The sequence below is a fragment of the Mastomys coucha genome, unplaced genomic scaffold (genome assembly GCF_008632895.1).
Source record: "Mastomys coucha isolate ucsf_1 unplaced genomic scaffold, UCSF_Mcou_1 pScaffold16, whole genome shotgun sequence".
Lineage (NCBI taxonomy): Eukaryota > Metazoa > Chordata > Mammalia > Rodentia > Muridae > Mastomys > Mastomys coucha.
In genome coordinates, this window is record NW_022196898.1 from 77787541 (window position 1) to 77800730 (window position 13190).

The 13190-nt window shown below is 40.5% G+C and overlaps 1 protein-coding gene and 1 pseudogene across 21 annotated transcripts in view; one reads left to right on the forward strand and one right to left on the reverse strand.

The window, feature by feature from the left end:
• The window catches only part of Col25a1 (collagen type XXV alpha 1 chain), a 407882-nt gene that overhangs the window by 68197 nt on the left and 326495 nt on the right, over positions 1 to 13190 (forward strand). The window lies entirely within an intron of this gene.
• On the reverse strand, positions 8640 to 8758 carry LOC116094512 (annotated as a pseudogene).

The window sequence follows — 13190 nt, forward strand, 5'->3', positions numbered from 1 at the left end:
TTTTGTCTATCAGGGAACCAAAGAAGTTGATTTATTGGATTCTAAATTGGCCTTTTATAATTGCATACCGACACACAGAATGTGATCTCAAGAAGACATCAAAATGGCAGCTATTGCTTGAACATCCATTTTTCCTTGGGCACTTAGGAGTACTTGTCTGAGGATGTATGAGTTCTTCAGCTCATGGGATATGTCAGAAGTAAATGAAAATGCGGGTGTGGCTGCGCCGCACACAGGGAGTGAAACAGGCGATGGAAACCTCACATTTACTTTGTGTTTCTTTTTGGAGTAGTGGCACCGAGAGCCGTGGGGTGTGTGCGGGTGTGTGTAGGTGTGTGTAGTGTAACTGAGTTTGGAGGTGGGAGCTCAGACCTCTAGCAAGAAGGCTTACATTATTCGATCTCACTCTTCTTTGAATCTCAAAACAACCTCCTCCCTCCCTATGTGAATACTGACAGTAACTGGCCCAAAACACATGCTCTCGAGAACAGAGCAACCATGAGAACTGTGGGTAAGAATACTTGAGCAGAAAGAAACCTAGCCATGTGTAACTACATGCCAGAATCTTCTGTGGACTCTGTTTTATGACCTGTAAAACGGGGGATTTATAGATGCTCTGGACAGTTTACTCCTATTCCATTATGATTTGGTAATTCTACAAATCCTCCCAGCCTGGTGGACTTGTGTTCATACTTATAGAATCCCAGGTGAGGCCCCGAGTAACGTTCCCAGGGAGTTTATATAACTCCCCTGAGTAACTCCTACAAGTTTGAAGTAGTGGTTGGTGATCTATGAATAACCAGGCTGACATCCCTGAAACACACCGGATCACATGATCCCAGTGCAGTAAACAGGGATTTTTATGAGATACTTGTCATTGGGCTCAGGCATTCTCACTAGGGCCTTCCTTTGTCAGAGAAGATAATACAGGGGGAATCATCACTATAATGGTAACCTAAAGATCTATTTTAGGCCTGAAATATAGACTTCAATATGATCCTATTGAATTGTAAACTTTCATAGAAATGGTGGAAGCTGACTTGGTCATTTTTTCCCCATTGGAGGAGTATAGGGCTTGCATTTCAGTGCATAGTTATTTAAAAGGGTGAATTTTATATTTATTTATTCATTTACTTATTTATTTTTGATCAATGAAGATGAAAATTGGTGATATGTGTGTGTGTGTGTGTGTGTGTGTGTGTGTGTGTATCATTCAAGTCAATGAAAGTTCAAGAGTAAGCACATGTTTTCAGCACGTTCCTGAAGTTAGGATACGTATATGGTTTCTGGCATGGGAACCAGGAAGTTAGACTGCGTTATTTGAACAAGGACATGGCAGAATGACAAATTATATCAATGTCTAAACAGAGGTTGGATTGTCCTGATTTTGTATAGAACAGCTTAAAATCTTCCTGCGGCGATTCTTTTTAAAGCTGTCTCAGACAGTCAAATTGGATCAGTTAAAAAACAAAAAATAATCAATTGTGCAGAATTTTAATATTTAGTAGTACTCTATACCAGCAGTAAATAGTCTATACTATTGGTAAGACATATCTCTGCAATGAAAAACTATTGAGGTGTCTCAAATTACTGCTGGCTAGACATAATAAACCAGATGATAGGATTGTTCTAAGTGTGAGCACCCATCGCCAAGTGACTGGCAGCAGTGCAATGGTTTCACTGTGTACTGTGTGTTGTGTAGTTGACACACAGTGTGCTGACCATCATCTACGAGGATGGTCATTTCAGGAATAGTACACCCCTCTGAGGAAGAGATGGGTACAGGCTTGGCATAGGTGGGTAGGTTCTGAAGCCAAATGACTAACACAGAACTGGCTCACCATGAAGTACCTATGGGAATTAATGGTTCTATGTGATCTGCATGCAGCCAGAGCTGTGGGCTGCCACAGGCACTCAGTGTTACAGTCACTTGCTGCACTTCATACTTTCAAACTTGCAGTGCTTCTAGATGCAAAATTTAGCATATTAATAGTATGTTTTCCTTAGCATTTTAATACTTAAAAGACTAATCTACAAAAATGTATTTGCACACATCAGACACATAGTCCTTAAAACACATGTGGGTGTTATATTTCATGTGTTTCAAATACTATAGAATCAAAGGAATGGATAAGATTAGCATTCAAATATGTCAAAATGAAGAAATCCTAATCTTGCCTCAATGAGATATAAAGGAGACAGGTTATGAAAATCACTTTGTGTGCAACTGTCCCAGACACTGCACCATTATTATTATTATTATTTTTAAATTCTGTGGCAATGTACAGCAAGAAGGCTGTTTCCAGGAACAGGAGAACATGTAAATTGTGGTTACTGCACCTAGCATCCTTAGGGTACTGAATGGTTTTTCAAGAATTTACTGACCTGTTTACATAATTTGTTAGAGAAATGTCTACTTAAACATTTTGCCCACAGTTAGTTGGATTACTTGTCTTTTTACTGTATATTTGTAGGAGTTCTGTATAGTTCTATATATTTTCTGGTAGTGTCCTTTGAAGCACCAGTGTTCTTAAGGGTTGGCAATGCATGCCTCTTATACTTTGAACAATGTTGTTTGTGGTTTTGGAATTATGTCTAAGAAGTTTCCAAATCCAGAGTCACAAAGGTTTGCTCCTGGTTTCCATCCTTAGAGTGTTAGTTGTGGCTCTTAGGTCCAGATCCATGCGCCATGTGCAGTTAAGTCTGCATGTTTCAGGTAAGGGTTTAGCTTCATTCCTTTCCCCATAAATATTTTTCTCAGCATCACTTGATGGTCCTCATTTTAAAATTCTTGGTGCTCTTTCCTAAATTTGCTGACTATAAATATAAGTTCAATATTTCCAAGCCTAGAGTTTATCTAATGCAACTCCATTTAAATAGTAATGACTTTTTCAGATATTTCATAACTTGTCTTTCTTTTAATTAGTGTCTCAGCTGAAGCTAATTTTATAAAGTTTAAAATTTGTTTTTATTAATTAATTATGCATGCATGTAAGTCTGTTTGTGGGTATCAGTGCCGCTGCCCTTGGGGGAGCTAGAACCACTTATGAGCTACCCAACGTGAGTGCTGGGAATTGAACTCAAGTCCTTTTTGTAAGATCAATACATGCTGTTGACCACCACGCCATCTCTCCAGCCACTGAAACTAATTGTCTGTCAGTTCAATAAACCGTATCCTCCTTACAGAACATTCATAGATTAGCCATCTATCCAGAGTATAACTATTTACATTCTGAAGAAAAATGTGAATCAGAGTTGTTTGTGGCTAACGTAGGTTATAAGCCCCTTGTGTTTCTAGTAAAGCAGAGAATTAGTAGAAATATACATTTGATTTTATAGTGTAGGACTGACAGCTTTGAAGATGGTTTTTGTTGTATTAATTTAAGTACACATACAAATGGATTCACTATTCCAGGAGCTGTGCTCAGTCACAGGATACAAGGTTGAGAAGAGAACGGTGACTTCTGCTCTCATAGGAAAATATTTTACGGGGCTGCCTCTTAGAAGTCCTGATAAGAAGTAGAAACTTGGATAACAAAGAGCCAGTAGTTGACTCTCACCTACAACGGGGTGGGCTAAGTTTAGATGTGACTTTATGTGGCTTTTTCCTCTTGATCTTTAGGTGGAAAGGGCAATATAATTTTACTAGTTGCTTGATTCTAGATACATAAACCTTACTAAATGGTTATTTATCAAAAGAATAGGGATGTTAAAAAGTGTTCCTCTAGCAGGGACCGTCCTGCATAGATACTGTCTTACTCTTGGGTTTAAGACGCTGCAAGGTTAGTGACTTCTGCAGAAGTGTTTTTCTGGAAAACATTTGTTGTGGTCGACACAACCCAGATGTGGATCGTGAGAGTAAGTGTAAACTCAGCTTCTTCGCTTGATGATTTGTTTACTAGCTTCTAGAATAAAATGGAAAAGAAGTCATGTGCTTTAAGAAAACAAGTGTCTGTTTTGTAGACGACAAATCAAGCTTGCTGAGTCGCTCCCTCAAAATGACCTCAGTTGTCATCCTGACTTCCCCATAGACTGTATCTCCCAGCTTTTGTTTGACTAAGGTAAATGAATCTCTCTCTGCCAAAGAATTTACAGGCTCTTCTAGAACTATAAAATTCCTCAGTGTAAAGAATTTGCTGAGCTAAATGTTGACCAAAAAGCAAGGCATCAAGCTGAGGGTAGTCTCCACACGCAGGCAGATTATGGTGTACTTAGGTGTGTAGTTAGATTTTCTTGTGTATTGTCATTAAAGGAAAGTTATAGACTGCGTGCGTTTCTAATATGAAAGCCAGATTAAACAAGAAAGGGTGGCAAGGTCTTTCTTCTCTGATGTGCCAGCCATGGCAGGCTGGAAGGGTCTCAGGACATTCACTGAGTACTTATTTAGTACCCTGTCTGTCATCTCTGACACCAATCAAGAAGTTCCAATGGCCTCCAGCTTCCTGGAGCCGAAGGTACGGGATTTCTTGCTACCTTTGTACTGTGTGTTCATTTGTTCTCATCATCTCTCTCTCTCACTCTCTTTCTCTCTTTCTCTCTCACTCTCTCTCTCCTCTCTTTCTTTCTCTCTCTCTTCTTTCTCCAGTTGGCTCTCCTTTAAGGTTCCATTTTTCAGACAGATTTTATTTTCCATATTTTAAAATATTTTATTTGTATTATGTGTTTATGTGTCTCTGTGCTGTGGGTTTGTGCATTTGACCACAGTAACTGTGGAGGCCAGAAGAGGTCTTTGGATCTCTTGAAACTGGAGTTATAGCTGTGATAGATTTTATTTCAATATTCAATTGTTAGGTAATATATATTGTATATAATGTATATTATATATTCACAAACAATTGTAAAATACTGTTTATTAGATTTTCTAAAAATATATAATCTAGAATGTTGCTTAGTCTTATAAATTTTGCATAAACGGTATAGATCACTTTGGTTTCTATTTCTAGTTTTCTATAATGATCATGCGTATAATAATTCCATTATCTTCTCCATACAATCTCTTTCTTTCCTTTATGATCCCTTTCTAGTTTGATGTCCTAATCCACCCCCCCATACATGATTTTAAGAAAACATTCAATGTTTTCTCCCTGAGTCTGGTTCATTTCACTTAACGTGGTGACTTCCGGCTCCACCTATTTTTCTGCAGATGCCATGCTTTATTTTGCTTTATGGCTGAATAAAATTCCATTATGCATATGCACCACATGTGGGCACATATGCCTACATATCTAGGCTGGTTCCATTTCTAGATTACTACGAATAGTGGTGCAAAAATCATGGATGTGTAGATATTTCTGTTGTATGTTAACTACCTGTTAATTCTGTTTGTATGTAGCTGGCAGGATTTTCTGCCATTCTGCAGGTGGCCTCTTCACACTGACAATTATTTCCCTTTCTTCCTCCCTCCCTCCCTCCCCACCTCCCTCCCTCCCTCCCTCACTTCCTCTCTCCTCCCCTCTCTTCCTCTTTCCTTCCTTTCCTCCCTCTTTCCTCTTTTTTTTTCTTTCATTGTTTTATTTTGTTTGTTTATTTGTTTTTCAAGACAATGTTTCTTTGTAACCTTTGCTGTCCTGGAACTCACTCTGTAAACCAGACTGGCCTTGAACTCAGAAATCTGCCTGCCTCTGTTCCCCAACTCTTGGGATTAAGAGTATGTGCTACCCCCCCCCCCCCCCCCCCCCCCCAGTTTATTTCTTCTTCACAGAAACTGTTTAGCTTTCCGGATTCTCATCTACCAAGTCTTAGAATTGTGTATTGTAACATTAGAGCCATTTCCAAACACCCGTTGCCTGTGCTTCCATCTTGAGGTGTTTTTGCTCTGGCAGTGGCAAAGTCCTTGGTCTTCAGTTGAGGTCTTTGTTTCGTTTGTAATTAACTTTTGTGCAGAGTGGAAATATGGATCTAATTTCAGCTATTTCCCAGCGCCATTTGTTAATAAGTTTTCCCCCCTCTGGTGTATTTTTTTTTTTGACTCTTTAACGATTTAGTGGCTCTAGTTGTATAGATTTATTTGGGTCTTTTATTCTACTCTGTTGTCTGGTTTCGCCATATATACGTTTGTACTGTGGGATAACAAAAATGACATAGGCCATACCTCCACTGTTCTTTTTGCTAAGAATTGCTTTGGCCGTACAGGGTTTCTTCAATGTGAACTTTTAAATTACTTAAAAAATAGCCCATTTATTTTTATTTTATGTGTATGAGTGTTTGCCTACATATATATCTGTGTGCACCATGTGTGTTGCCTGGTGCCCACAGACATGGGTGTTAGGCCCCTTGGAGATGGAGTTACAGATGAGCCTGGACTTGAACCTGGGTCCTTGATGGGAGCAGCGCTCTGTACCTTTGAGCTACCTCTCTAGCCCCAAGGATTACTTTCCTTAATTCTGTAAAGAATGTCATCAAGAGTTAGGGTAGGGATTATATTGAAAATTAATTTTTACAGTGTTGGTTCTCCCTGGACCAGTGTTGGTCCATGGGTATTAGATGTCTCACTATCATCTAACATTTTCTTCAACATATTGAAGTTTTCATTGTAGAGATTTTTCACCTACCTGTTGTTAATTCATGCGTTTGTATGTATGTATGTATGTATGTATGTATGTATGTATGTATTTTTGAAGCTAATGTGAATGAAAATTTCCCCCTGGTTTCTCTCTGAGCAAGTATGTTATCTGTACATAGAAAAACTACTGACTTTGTGATGTTGCTATTATATCCTGTTTCTTTGCTGTGGTGTTTCTCAAGTCTAAAAGTTTTCTGGTGAAGTATATAGGGTCTTCAAGGTATAGGGTTATGCCACCTGTAAATAAAAATAATTTTAATTTTTTCATTGTTATTTGTACCTTTTAAATTTCTTTCTCTTATCACTAGCATTCTAGTACTATTCTGAATAAGAGGGGAGAGGGTTAGCATTTTTGTTTCTTTCTTTCCCAAGTTTAAAGGGAAAATAAAATAAAAAATAAAAATTTAAAGATTTATAATATTTCAGTATTACATACTGGGGTCTATGCATTTCTCTTAAGAGAACTCTACAGTGCTGTTTTTTTTTTTTTCTCACATCTTCCAACTTTCTGCTCTGTGCATTCTGTGGTCTATAAACAATTCTTTCTCTTCTGATAGGGACGTATGTGGTGGCTTGAATGAGAAGTGTCCCCCATAGGCTCATGGATTTGAACACTGCCTCTCCAGTAGGTGGCGCTATTTGGGGGAGGCTATGGAACTTTCAGAGGTGTAGCCTTTCTGGAGGAAGTCTATCCCTGGAGCGGGGTGGGAGCAGGGGCCTTGAGGTTTTATAGTCTCATATAGTCTCCTTTCTCTTTGCCTTCTGTGTATGAATAAAAATGTAGCAAGCCAGCTAAGTGTTTCTGTCAGGCCTTCTCTGCGAGGATGGATTTAATAATGCTCTGGTAATGTAAGCCAGAACAAGACAAAATAAAATAAAATAAAACAAACAAACAAACAAACAACAACAACAACCTTCCTTTTGTTGTTTTCATGGTGTTCATCATGGTGTTTGAGCACAGCCACAAAAAAGTAACTGATACATGCCATTCTTTTGATCAAAAAGTGAAATCTAATTTCTTCCCTTCACTCTGGCCTGGCCCGGTCTTGATTTTTTTTAATATCTCAGAGGATGTGGCTAACTTGATCTTATTCTATTTCTGAGGCTATTTTCTGTTAACACTGTACTCTTCAATTTTCAAATGCTTCACTCTGAAACTCAGCATCTGTGTCTTGAGACTGTCAACCCTTGTTGAGAGTCAGGGTGCAGGTGACAGTGCTGTGGAACACTCAGCTGAGAGTCACCATCTGCTGAGAACCAAGAGAGTGAGCCTCCTTGGATGTCCAGCCGAATCAAGCCTTCCAATGCTGAAGCCTACCGTCATTTGTCACTGTGTAGAAGGCTAGCCAGCTAAGGTTGCAGGGTCATTAAAGATAGCAATGCATTACCCTCCTAAAGCAGTCACTGACTTGACAGGTGGTTTGTGAGCTAGCCACAGCGCATCCTGGCCATTGCTCCTCCTTACTGTAACACGGCTCCTCTCTTTGTATGTCATGACTACAAACTTCCCATTGAAATATTAGAACAGCTGTGATACTTTCCAGACAAGGAAACCAAGGCTTAGGATGAATCTCTCTGAGGGCAAGTCAACAGGAAGTAAGTGATAGATACGAAAACCTGCGCTTCTCTGCCTGTTTGTTTTGTTTTGTTTTCAAGACAGGGTTTCTCTGAGTAGCCCCAGCTGTCCTAGAACTAGCTCTGTAGACTAGGCTGGCTTCAAACTCATGGAGATCTATCTACCTCTGCCTCCCCAGTTCTAGGATTAAAGGCATGTGCTCCCCGCCTTTCCCCATTGTCCAGCAATGTGTGTTCTTTTTACCACTGCAGTATTCTTCATGTTCAGCCACGGCAAAAGAGAACAGGTTAGCCCTTAGTGTTACCTGAACTGAAGAAGAGATGGCAGCACGTGGAAGCCTACTGGATGCTGCTGTTTTCTCTGAAACTCAGGAGGAGACTTAAAAAGTCCTCATTGAAGTGTTTGGCAAAGTCAGACTATCTGCAGCAATGGGGGTGTCTCTAGAAATTGTCACTCTGGAAAAAAAGAGCTATTTTTGTTATTCTTTTTTTTTTTTTTCTAAGCTTACAGCACCCGGTATTCCCAGGCGGTCTCCCATCCAAGTACTAACCAGGCCTGACCCTGCTTAGCTTCTGAAAACAGCCGAGATCGGGCGCATTCAGGATGGTATAGCCATAGACTATTTTTGTTATTCTTAATAGCTGTTAAGTTGTGTTATATAGACTTTTGGATCTGGCTCATCTTTGTATGTGGCATTTTTATTTATGTGCAAGAGTTTTTAAATTATAAAGCCTATACAATTTTCTTTTAAAAAGTCTTTTAAAGTTAAATGTTTAAAATATTTTTAAAATGTACCACAGGCTCGTAGAATGGGATGCCCGTGACAGCAGTGCTGGTTTAGCAAGAACGTCCATGCTTCCTGTCATCCTCTGCACTAATCACCACCTCTAACTTTAAGCATCAGCCCAATGATTCCGAATGAACACACGGTAAATAGAACAGGAGATGATTTGAAAGGAATCTCCTTCCCACAAAGTCTGGTTAAAATAGTTGGAACCAGGCGTGGCACTGATAACCTTAAGTGCAATAGGAGGACTGTCTCCCTAGGCATACATTGTGGACATTAGGGACGGTGCAGGCATTTTTATTACTGATGAGTGATTAGAAAGTTTGATTCAGTTTTCATCTTGGGCCGAGGAAGAACTTGACCTACTGTGTAAAATTTAGAGATAGTGGGAATTTGCTGTAGTTGAGGCCAGCTAGAGGAAAGAGTATTGAGGGGGGGAGGGCAAAAGCATCTAATTCACCATGGGAAGGGAAAGGAGGTCGAGGGATGTGGGGAGGAGCAGGAGAGCCAGAAGGTGGGGATGAGATGGATGAGCAAAAGCAACATTGCTTGAAAATGCTATGAGCCCTAATGCTATGTGTGCTAATACAATTAGAAAGAAATACAAAGAAGAGGGACCTGAATAGTGATGCCACTACCGTATTGAAGTCTGACCATGGAATAGAAGTCAATTTTGAGAGTTTAAGAAAAAAGAAAGAGTGTGTTCTTGAAAGAGTCAAGACTTTTAGAGGTTCTAGAGCATTTCATTCAATTGTGAGAATCCTGGTGTAAATTATTATAGTTTGTCGACCCAAGCAGAGTTGGACATCTCTCACCTGTCACTTGCACGTCGTTCCTGTAATTATTCCGTTAGCAGGAACTTAGCTTTCAGGATGCCTTGTGGAGCTTCTTTCCTTTATGTTGGAACCTAGTCTTTTTTTCTCCGCTAAATTGGCTCACCACTGAGCTGTAACAAAACTGAAATTAATGTCTGAAAAGCACCATACGTTGTCTCTCAGTATATTCATGAGAACAAGTGTATCTATTGAAAGCAGAGCACACTTTGAGTTGGGTATCCGATACATTGTGTGGGAATTCTGTAGTTTTCATTGTAAGGATAATGACTTTCTTTTACAAAGACTTCTGAAAGAAAATAAAAATGGTTTAATGATGTCATTCCCAATAACACTTTTGACTGAATTTAATCAATTCTGTAGTTTGCTGAAAGACAGTAGAGCCCATCGCCAGGTTTCTTACATTTTAATGCCTTTATTTTTGAAAAAGACAGGGTGCTTTGGCTGACATATCCCTCCGTGGTTTTACTAGCTACAATCAAACCCAGCATATCAGGAACTCTCATTACCTTCTGGGATAATCTCCTATCAGCTGTTCCGTGCAATAAAAGTAAAGCCTTTGCCATTCAGTATTGTTACATGATTAGCCTCACCTGCTTTTGCAAACTGAAATAGATGCCCGCTTATTCTGAGTATGCGCAGGGCACTATGCAGCCGTTGCTTTGGGACTGTCCTTTGTCACATTGGATTATCATTTAGGTAGTTAAACACAGTTGTCAGTGTTTAGTCAAAGTCATCTTGCCTTTAACAACAGGTACCTGCTGGAAGCCCTGTGAAGAGCGAGCTCTATCCATGGACCACTCTCGGATGAGCGGGAGGAAGGGTGGGTGTTGACAGATGCAGTCATAAAGCATAATGTCCACTTCCCAGGGCATTACTGGAGGTCCCTATTTCCCCAGCCCAGTGCCCACAGCACACTCTATAGCATTATAAGAGGTAGCCTAGTGTATGTTTGTCAATGGAAATGGAGAAAACAGAGTAGAAAGCAATGAGTTTGAGTCACTGCTGTTCTGTTTGCCGTATCTCTGTTATGCCCCAGTTTTCTGCTGCTTAGCCTTCAAGAACTCTGGTTTGGTATGACAGAGAAGGCTGTGAGGACGTGAGAGCCTTTTCTCTCTGCAATGGAAATGAAGTTTTTTACTGCTGTTCTTTGTATCTGTAATAAACTAAAACATGGGAGGGCTTATTTTTATTTTGTTTTATTTTATTTTTTTACTTTGTGTGGAAGTGATAGTGGGTAATTTTGGGGAAAGTTCCTAGTTTCCAGTTACCTAAATGACATCAAGATACATAACATTTTCTTACCTGGGAAAAGATAGATTTTTTTTTTGGTTTCCTTGGGAAAACCATCTTTCTTCCTGTGTCTTAGGGTTTTGATGGAGAAGCACAGGGTGATGGCTGCAACCTGTAGCACATGGCCCAGCATCTCCGGAGAGGATACATCTCAGTCTGTGTTTGGTGAATGACTGCAGTAAGCAGAAATAACGGAGTGCGTGAAGTGGCTTTATTGGTTTTGGCATCCTGGGTTTCCTGTATCTGGAAGCATAAATGTTAGCTAGGCTATGGAATCTGCTCTTCCAGTGGATGCAGTGGTTTGCCTGGACTGATACGTGAGAGGTGAAGTGCAGGGCCCATAGCATTTGACTATTCCCCTGGGTTAGTTTTCATAGCGATGTGCAGTACCGTCTAATCGGTAGAGGGGGACACAGAATGGATCCAGGTGTGTCACCTTCTCTATTGCTATTAACCTATAGGACTACCCATTTCCCATCACTAGGAGAGCGCTGCTCACTGAGGCAGGCAGGCTTGTCAATGGTTTTAGATGGAATTTTAAAGAGTTGAGGAATGTAGATAAAGGGGTTCACTAGCATACGAATTTTATCTCAGCACTTGGGAGTAAAGAGTGCTGGTAGCCACTGGGACTGTGTCACTTGAACAGTTCTGCATCAGGGTTTGCTTTAGCACTGTTACAGGAGCATCCATGGGTCAGACTGACTGGCATCATAACTCTAAATGCATATTTGGATGAATTATAAATTAAGCACACATTTCTGGGGGTTTATGACTTCTCCCCAATATCCTGGTGGTTTCTAAATGAACAATAGCAAGGATTGTCACGAGTCACTGACTCACTGCTATAGGATTAGCAAAGGTTTTGAGTTGTGGCGAAATGATTAATGATCGTGTCGGAGCAATAGTTCATTCGTCGGTTCTATTTTCTTCAACATTAGCTAAACAAATAACTGGCTGTCTCCAAATCCTTGCCATCAAAATTCCATTTTGAGAAATTCCAATGGAAGTTGACCTTTAACACCTGGACCACGTAAGCGTTTGGTCAATGAGAAGAAGCCGTGGGGACAAGCCGCACAGAGTTGCAAACAACTGTATAGCAGACGTGAAATGGTCTCTTACAATTCAAGCAGGCTGTGCCTACCTTGTACCACTACATCTCTGTCCCAGGAAGACTGCCAAGATAGTGAAACATCTCCCACCCAACCATCCCTGCAGTTAGTTGATGGTTGGATACAAGGTACTTGGCTTCAGCTTGTAGCAAATGTACACTCGGCAGGCTACAGAGGCAGCTACTGTTCCAACTGCTGATACTTTTGCTTGGCAACTTTGTCAGGAGGTGCCACAGAGAATGCAGCAGCCCTTGGGTGCTTTACCAAAAGGCAGAGAAGTCTGATAGATAACCCCAGCATGAGGATAAACAGAGGGCTTATCAGGGTGTCCAAAGTGTAGAAGGTCAAGTTAAAGGCAGCAGATAGCAGACTAGATTGATAACATTTTGTGCATTTTTTTTGTTTTGTTTACAACTATTAATTCTTGTATTTACAACCTCTTCTAACATTAGAGACCAAAAGCAGGTTTCTGCACATGACTTAGGAATAGCAACTAGAAGAACCTCATGTGGCTGAGTTCAAGGCCAGGTTCAGCTGACTGGGTAACCCGTCTGGAGTCGCTGATGTATTACAGCAGACAGTAGACATGAGGGAGCTGTCTGCTGGTCACAGGGGCTTTTCCTCTCCCACTTTATCCCCTCCCTGGTTCTTGCCAGATTTGCTTTACATTTGAAGTTGATTGAAATGGGTCTCACAGTTAACCTGTCAAGTGCAACTGCCATGATTTAAAGAACTTTCTCTTTATTCAGTTGCTGCAAGAAATGGAAGGTTTTCTTTTGTTTCTTTTTTTGTTTTAAATCTACAACTTTTTAGCAGACTGGAGAGGACCAAATCGGCATCTGATCCCTCCCCCCCCCCCCCCCCCCAATTAATGGAGAGGCGTTGTCAGGTGCATGAGATGAAATGTGTGTCAGAAAGGTGGACCTTTGGTGCCAAGAGTCTGTTGTAGGTAATGACCCTCTCGGGTGCTCAGACAGTCTCTGGAAAACATTATGCAGCATTATACCAGCTTAGATTTGGCTAGCCTGGC